Raw genomic sequence first — 8205 nt, 5'->3', positions numbered from 1 at the left:
TCTTAAAAAAAGGTTTGGTTTTTAATTTTGTTTTGTTTTTCTTTTTTCCCTCTTTTTTATTTACCTTTTGATTATTCTCTTGAGTTCTGTGCTTGGACATCAAATTTTCTGTTCAGGTCTGGTCTTTTCTTTACAAATTCTTGGAATTCTTCTATTTTGTTGAATGACCATACTTTCCCCTGTAAGAATATAGTCGGTTTTGATGAGTAGTTGATACTTGGTTGTAGACCTAGTTCCCTTGCTTTCTGAAATATCATATTCCATGCCTTTCGTTCCTTCAATGTAGATGCAGCCAGATCCTGTGTTATCCTCCCTGTGGTTCCATGCTATCTGAATGACTTCTTCTTAGCAGCTTGTAATATTTTTTCTTTGGTCCAATAGATCTTGAATTTGGCAATAATATTCCTGGGTATTGTCAGTTGGGGATTAAGTACAGGAAGTGATCTGTGGATTCTTTCAATCTACACTTTTCCCTCTTGGTCTAGAATATTGGGGCAGTTTTCATGAATAATTTCCTGTAGTATGTCCAGGATTTTTCTTTTGACATGGTCTTCTGGTAGACTAATTATTCTTAAGTTGTCTCTCCTCGAACAATTTTCTAAATCTTCTGTTTTGTGAATGAGATGCTTCATATTTTCCTGAATTTTTTTCATTCTTTTGGTTTTGTTTTATAGTGTTCTGCTGCCTTGTGAGGTCACTTAATTCCAGTTGTTGTATTCTGGTTCTTGAAGACTTGATTTCATCCCTGGCTTTTTGGTCATCCTTCTCCTTCTGGTCTGATTTTCTTTGGAGGTCATCTTACCTCCTCTTTGTCTCATCTTTCATCTTCTTTGCCTCATTTTCAAGCTGGTTGATTTTGGCTTTCAAGACACTATTTTCTGTTTCCAGATGACTTATCTTAGTTTTTAATTTCTTTTCTCAATTGTCTTCAGCCTCTCTCAATTGTGTTTTGAATTGCATTTTGAGTTCTTTCAAAACCTGTATCCAATTCACTGGGATTTCTGATTTATCATTTGCTGATCCCTCCTCCTCTGTTCAGTTTGCTCTTTGTTCATTGCCTGTATACAAGCTGTCTATTGTAATTTCTTTCTTCCTTTTCTCTTGTTTGCTAATATTTTCCCCTTCTTTACTTCCCATATTTGTCTGTGCTCTTGCTCCTCTCAGTATTTTTGGTTTTGGGGTTTTCTGTCAGTCTCCCCTCTTGTAGCTTTGACAGAAGATCTCTCCATGCAATCTGTGAGTGAGGGGTGTTATAGTTTGAGTTTCCCTGTCCTCTGGAGGCTTTTGATTGGATTAAAGTCCAGAAGTCTGTGTGGGAGGGGTTTTGGAGCTTAGGCTTCCCTGACCTGTGAAGACTTTTGTTGGGATTAAGTTCAGCTGTGTTGGACTGGGTGTGCTCTGAGGCCAAAACCTCCTGGAATGATGTATCAAATATGGAGGATCTCCACAGCTCTGGTCAAGCTTCCAGCTCTATAATCCCTCTCCAACTCCTTCCCTGCCATCTGTGTTTGATGCTCTGAGCTTGACACAGCACTGCCTTCATGGTACACCCTCCAGACCAGTACCTTTGCCCACCCAGAGGTTTCAGCTGCTGCTGGATACTTAGCGCTATAGGTGGGCGGGGGGGGGGGGTCCTGGGACCTTCCTTCTGCCTTCCCCTTAAACCCAAGTGTTCTCAAATTCTGTTTTTTGGGGGAATACCTTTTGGATTGAGTCCATTATGAGGGTTCCTTGGCTCTGTCTTGTTGTTAGGTTTGATTTTTAGCTCCCTAGGAGCATTCAGTTTGTGGTCGGTAAGGAAGGGTTTTCAGAGGTCTGAACTTTTGCTGCTTCTATGCAGCCAACTTGACTCCACCCCTGATGCATAACTTAAAAATAAATTGAGAGTGTTTTCTCTAACTAGTGATTGCCATTAATGTAAAAGTTAAAGTTAAATCTCAATAATAAAAATATTATATTTAAGAGATTTATTCATTATTCTTAGGAATTAAGGAATAAAGAAGATACCAAATAAAGACCACTTGCCCATGACTGATCAGTCTTTTAAACACCCACCTTACCACCACCAAGCTTGGGACAGGAAATAAAGACATGGGACCTTCCATGCCCTCTCCTAATATCCCTTATCTATAGGAAGTACATAATGACAGGAAGTCAGTGGGCTCCTGGGAAATGTAGTTCTTCACTTATAAAACCTACAGAAAAGAAAAATTAAATAAGACAAGGGAAGGGGGAGATACTCAGAGGGAAGGGAAAGTGGGTGAGGTGGTGAAAAGAAAAATATTGGTGAGGAGGATTGGAGTAAAAGGGGATAGAGCATGATCAAAAGGGGGAAATGATATGGAGGATAATACACAGTTAATAATCATAACTCCAAATGTGAATGGGATGAACTCACCCACAAAATAGAAAAGGATAGCAAAATAGAAAAGGATAAAAACCAGAATCCTACTATATGTTGTTTATAAGAAATACATTTGAGGCAGAATGACACACACAGATTAAAGGTAAAAGACTGGGGCTGAATTCATTATGCATCATCTAATGTAAAAAACAAAATGAAATAGGATAGTAATCTGATTAAAAAGTGATAAGGAATGAAATTACATCTTGATAAAAGTAACTACAAACAGTGAAGTAATATTGATACTAAATATTTATGCGCCAAATGGAATAGCATCTAGATTCCTAAAAAGAGAAACTAAAGAGACTCAAGGAGGAAATAGATAGTAAAACCATACAGGTGGAAAACTTCAACCTTTCCTTATCTGAAGTAGATAAATTGAACCAAAAAAAATGAGTAATAAAAAACAAGGTATTTTAAAAAATAGAGTTAATAGATATCTAGAGAAAACTGAGCAGGAATTAAAAGGAACATACCTTCTTTTCAGCAGTACATAGCACACATATAAAAATCTAACCAGGTAGTATGGAATAAAAACATTGCGAACAAATATGGAAAAGCAGAAATAAATAAAGATGGAATCGTATCAGATTATTTTTATGACAAAAATGTGGTCAAGAGCAAAACTAAAGAAAGAAAATTATGGAATGATTACTTTAATAAATTCAGATGCCAAATTTTTAGATATAATAGTAGCAGGAATATATCACAAGGATCATTCACTATGACCAAGTGGGATTCATACCAAAAAATTCTTGACTGATTTAAAATTCAAGAAAACTACTAATATAATTGACCATGTAAATAATCAAGCTAATAGAAATCACATAATTATCTCAATAGATACAGAAAAAGCCTTTGGCAAATTCCAACACCCATTCCTTATAGAGAAGGAAAGCATAGCTAAATATTGGCCTTTTCTTCAAATGATATGTCATATCTATCTTGAACTTTCAGCAAATATCATCTGCAATGGGGATAAGTTTAAGACTTCCCAATAAAAGCAGAGGTGAAGCAACTAGGCCCTTTATCACAATTATTATTTAATATTGTACAATAAATGTTAGCTATAGGAAGTAGAGTAGCAAAAGAAATTGAAAGAGCTAAAATAGGCAATGAGGAAACTGTGAAGATGGGATTGACTCTTCCATTTGCTATTTTTGAATTAATCAAGTGAAGCTTGAACACCCCTACTTCTAACTAGGTGGGGGAGTTTGCAAGCCACTTAGAGTGTTCCACCCATTTAAATCAAGCAGTTACAAACTTGTGAATCCTTCAATAAGAGTTTACACCTTCATAGGACAAGAGGTGGAACTTACAAACACTTCCCCCTTGGGCAGTGCTAAGCAAATTAAAATACTACAATTGGTCCCTGTAAAGTGGAGGAAGAAACAGGAAGGTGATGTAAAAAAAAGGACTATAAAAGATGATGAACCTCCAGTTAAAGAGGTCTTCATCCTGAATTTCCAGGTTGGAGGATCTTCTCCTTTGGGACTTCACCTTGGGACTTTGGTCTTTGGCTTCATTTGGACCTGGGGCTCTGGCTTTTGGACTGTTTCTGGTAAGACTGCTCCTGGATTTTCTCCCTTTAGATCTTCTCCTGGTGAGTGAAAAACTGATCTTCCTTTGTTGGCTTCTGAAGAGATTAGTTTTGGAGAGGACTCCCCTTCTTGGAGGAGACCAAGTGGGTTGAACCCTTGCTTAATTTACCACCAGGTAAATGAGCTTTTAACGAGCCCTATGTACATTGAACTGGAGCAACATTTAAGCTAGATTTCTTACTCTACCATCTTTCACATTTCTCTACTTTCACTCTCTCTACTCTTTTTGTAAATAAAAGCCTCTAAAAGTCATTTTTATTTGAGCTGTATAAATTTTAAAATTGGCAACCATAATATTAATTTGGAATTCTCATATATTTAGTCAAACCCTTAAATTTAGTTCCCTGCAAAACTAAGTTATCATTCTTTGCAGAATATATGAGGGTATACTTAGAGAATTTATGAAATCAATTGAAATTTTTGAAATAATTAATCACTTTAGCAAAGTTTCAGCATACAAAATAAACTCAAATAAATCATCAGACAAATAAAGTCAGATCTAAACAATTGATAAAATATTACTTTCTCTGCTTGTTGGCTCTGGGATGAGGAGGGAAAAGAGGAGGTTTTGAAAATGAGTCATGAAAACATGGAAAACATATTTTAAAAGAAAAATATTAATTTCTCATAGATAGGTTGAGCTAATATAATAAAAATATAATTATACCTAACTTAATTTAATGATTTAGTGCTATGCTGCCTATCAAACTACTAAAAACAACATTTTTAGATCTAGAAAAAATAGTAATGAAATTTACCTGGAAGAACAAAAGGTTAAAAATATCAGGAAAATAAATGAAAAAGTGTGATGATATGAGGCCTACCAGTACCAGATCTCAAACTGTATAATATAGCACAATAATCATCAAAAACATTTGATTTTGGCTAAAAAATAGAATGGCAAATCAGTGGAATATATTAGATACACAATATGCAGAGGTAAATGACCTTAGCAATATAGTTTTAGATAAACACAAAGACTCCAGGGTTTGGGAAAAGAATTCAGTAATCAACAAAAACTACTAGGAAAACTGGAAAACAATATTACAGAACTAGGTCCAGACCAATATACAAGATAAGGCTAAAATAAGTATATGAGTTAGCCATAAAGGGTGATCATGTAAAATAGGGGAACATAGCATAGTTTCCCTATCAGATATGAGGAAAAGGGAAGAATTTTAGGATCAAACATTAGACAGAACTCTTTATGATATATAAAAATGAATAATTATTATATAAAATTTTAAAAGTTGTGTCTTGAGACCTGTGAGTGAGAGAGGTTTGTCCCATTTCTTCCCAAACTTCTTTGGCCCTCAACTCTCTGTCATCTGTGTTCAGCCCTGTGTGTTCTTCCTCTGGGTTCTGTCCAGGCCCCCAAATGGCTTGATCCACCCTGCATGTTCCTCTATCTGTTCTTATTCTGCCCTGAGTCCAAGCATGTTCTTGAACTATATTCTGACCCTCTCCTTGATTGACTTGAGGTCCCATTTCTTCCTCCTTTCTTACCTTTCCAAATGGGACAATTTGTAGGATATAAAAACGTGTTTTAATTAAAGGTCTTTGGAATGATAAACTTAAAGCTAGAACTCTTTGTATATCCCCCATTTTTATATAACTACTTTGCATGTCATATCATCCTAGACTGTGAGTTCTTCAAAAGTAAGGTCTGTCATATAATATTTTTTTGTATTTCTATCATTTAGCATGGTATCTATTATATACCAGATGCTTAATAAATATGTATTGACAGACTGACTAAGCCTTAACACAAAAAACACAAAGAAGCTTATCATTTGACTTCATTTGGTAGATAATGTATTAGAAGCATACATTTACTGGGCAATAGATTTTTTTATTGTTTTTGTTTTTCCTAAATAGCCATTAAAATCTTTGCCATTTCTAAGGATTATTTAACATTAAGATCAGATTTGATTAATGCTAATGCTATAATATTGTGAAATTTAAAGCCCTAAAACACAAGTTACAGTGACAGTTGAATAGTATAGTTTTGTCCTTTCTAGAGCACTTATAAAATGGGTTGGGGTTATATATCCTCTTACTCTGACTGCCATTTGTTTAACTCTGAGAGTCCCCTGTTGGTCTATACAACAGTCCCTTCATCAACCACTGTACTGTCCCTAAGGTCCCATTGCTTGCCATCCATCTCCCATTTTTTCTTGCTCCCTATTACAATCCAGACTCCGCATTTCATTCTTTAGGGAATATACTGCCTCCTCTGCCATCATGACAAAAGTGCCTCAGGTCAGACAGATCCCCCAAAGGATTATTTTATAAAGTCTTATCTTTCCAGTATAGTGTCTGCTATGACAGCACTCCCCAGTTCAATTTTCCCTAGGAGATAAAATATTTACATTTACAATTCTGGACTCTCTATAAAACAACTACCATATTATGAATGCTCAAAAATGTTAGAACATCAACACTCAGAAACCTGAATCTTTCCTTCATGATAGATTTGATCTAGACTGAATTACCTGGTCACTCCTAATATTTATTCTCCTTCAGTTTCTCCTTCTAATTCCAAAAAAGATTTCTATATTTATAAATTCACATCAAAATTCTCATCCTGTATATTCCCTAAGGAAATGGACCTGATGTGGAGGGGTGACAAGTCCTCCTTAAAATTCAAACAGCTTTCAAATGTTATTGAAGATACTACTTTTCATTTGCTTTCACTTGAACAACAAAAACAACAACAAAGAAACAATTATGCATTTTAAATAAGGAAGCTCATCAAGGGTAGAAAGTCAGACCTTGACTAGTCTTCAAGGATATTCAGATAATATTTGAAACACTCCCTCCTTTATATGGTTGCTATTAGCTAGGAATTCAATCCTTTTACATTGATCTTATAATGTTACAAAAATGGTTTATTATGAACAGAATTCACATATAACTAATATTTTATTTCTATAAGAGATAAAGCAGAAAAATCATTTAGATGGAGAAGATTTTTGTTCATATACTTTGGCTTTGATGCTTCTTGGTATGTAAAATGTATAAGCCACCTAAACCTCCTTAAACCATTTCTAAAGATGTAAAATGGGCATAATTTTGTTATCCATCACAAAAAATCATTTCAATATTATCAGTGCTAAATATATATATATAGTATTTTGTGATCTTAAAGTTCTAAATAAATAAAATAGTAGCACACAATGGTTTCTAACAATTCTAATAAAGTTATATGTATTAGAATAGGAAACAATTTGGGTCATCATCGCTCTTGACTTTCTTATTTCATTGATCACTAAACTTAAGGCCAAAAAGGGTACAGTATTACTGAAATACTTAAAGTTAAATAGTTTAACCAATTCTCAAACTCTTATCTAATGATGCTAGTAAAATTAATATTTATAAAGTGTACACCATGTGCCAAGGTTTGTGCTAAATTTTATACATTTATGAATTTATAATTATACATTTTATAAATATTAAATCATTTGATCCCCACAACCCTTATAGGCAGGTGCTATTATTATCATCATTTTATAGATAAGTAAACTGATACAAAGAGAAGTTAAGTGCCTTGCTCAGGTTCATATAGCTAGTAAATGTCTAAGGTCATATTTGAACTCAAATCTTCCTAACTCCAGGTTGAGCACTGTATCCACTGTGCCACTAGCTGGCCAAATGATAATATCTGATAATGAATCTGATCTATTTCCTTTACATCATAAAGCCTTAACCTAATTGGATATAACCCCAAAGAGTCTTCTTGGAAATAACCTGAGAGTTCATCTGACCAAAGCCATATTCCTCTTTATAGTGTTCCTGAAAAGAGGTCATACAGAACCAATTTCAATAATTCTAATGGTGAAGAACCATGTCCCAAGATAGCTAAATCTATTGTGGGAAAGTTATAATTGCTAGTATAAGGGTAACTATGTGTGTATGTTGTGGGGGTGTGAGGGCACTTAATAAGATGCCTGGCTTGATGTACAGAAAATTAAACTTTATGAGCTTAAATGTGCCCTAAGGCTGTGTGATCCAAGGCAAGTCACTTAACACTGTTTGTTGGAGTTTTCTCATCTGTAAAATGAGTTGGGGAAGGAAATGGAAAGCTACTTCAGTATCTTTGCCAAGAAAACCTAAATGGGATCACAAAAACTTAGACATGACTTAAACAACTGAATTACAATAGAGTTTTTAGGATATTTTGTTTTCCTTACAGTGAAC

This window comes from Monodelphis domestica, chromosome 1 (assembly GCF_027887165.1).
Source record: "Monodelphis domestica isolate mMonDom1 chromosome 1, mMonDom1.pri, whole genome shotgun sequence".
NCBI lineage: Eukaryota > Metazoa > Chordata > Mammalia > Didelphimorphia > Didelphidae > Monodelphis > Monodelphis domestica.
Note: the sequence above shows the minus strand (reverse complement) of the source record.